A 1,034-nucleotide genomic window follows, 5' to 3' on the forward strand; every position below is an offset into this window, starting at 1 on the left:
TATATATATATACTCTTTATTGTCACATTTCATAGCTCTATCTTGATGTTTGAGTTTCCTAGGGCTGCATTTGTTCTATCTGTTTTGGTGTTTGAATTGTATTGGTGGAATACATGAATTCCACTTGTCACAAATAGGTCACTATAAGCCAGGAGGTCAAAGACATTTTGAAGTTGCCACCTGTCCAGCGGACTGACGCCCAGATTCATTCTGTGGTCGTGTGCTTCCACAACGCTCTTCCCTCATTCGGGGAGTATCCACTAAAAGTGCAGCGCTCCATGCTCAAAGTGTGCATGTACGAAAAGTGAGTACATCTCAATGATGAAGTCAGAATTTTAAGTCTTTTAGTGCCACACCAAAATGATTACTGGGCATGAATAGACTGGCCATGGGAGTTCTTGGGAAATTGTGTAAGCTTTCAGGGAGACTCAAGGTAAAGAACAGGACACATATGTTCAATGGCGTCGGGTTGGTTCTAAAGAGGGTGTGTTTTGTCATAACCCAACATTTGGCTAGTACAGTACACAGTCAATGAATAAGGATGCAAAATGACTGAATAGATAGTAAAACGGCAATACAAAAATATAGGGAGTGCTTATTCAGGCCACCTGTGGCCTAATTAAGGTTTCCCCCTCCCTGGAACATTATTTAGGCCACATATATGCTCAAACTACCCTTTTCACGCAACTGAGTTCGTTCCACTTTCATAATGATGCTCCTTTCCAATTTAGTACAGTTTTGTCTCGGCGTACAAATTATAAACCATAATCATAATGAAAATTGTAAGAACAAAGCACAATACGCAAAATTTTGTTCAATCCCAAGGGTTTGAATGATGGCCAGATTTTTCCTTCATGCAGGGGCAAAAGCTAGGCTACCATTTTGACACACTTTGGTCAAATGAAAAGGTCAAATCCTCTGAATGGACTTCCGGGTCAAATTTGGTGTATAAAAAGTGTGTACACAACGTGTCTGAGTCAAAGTTACACTATCTTTGCCTGAGTGGCACTCTCTCGTACTGTCTCGTAGTAGTA

Source organism: Aplysia californica, unplaced genomic scaffold, assembly GCF_000002075.1.
Source record: "Aplysia californica isolate F4 #8 unplaced genomic scaffold, AplCal3.0 scaffold00347, whole genome shotgun sequence".
Taxonomy (NCBI): domain Eukaryota; kingdom Metazoa; phylum Mollusca; class Gastropoda; order Aplysiida; family Aplysiidae; genus Aplysia; species Aplysia californica.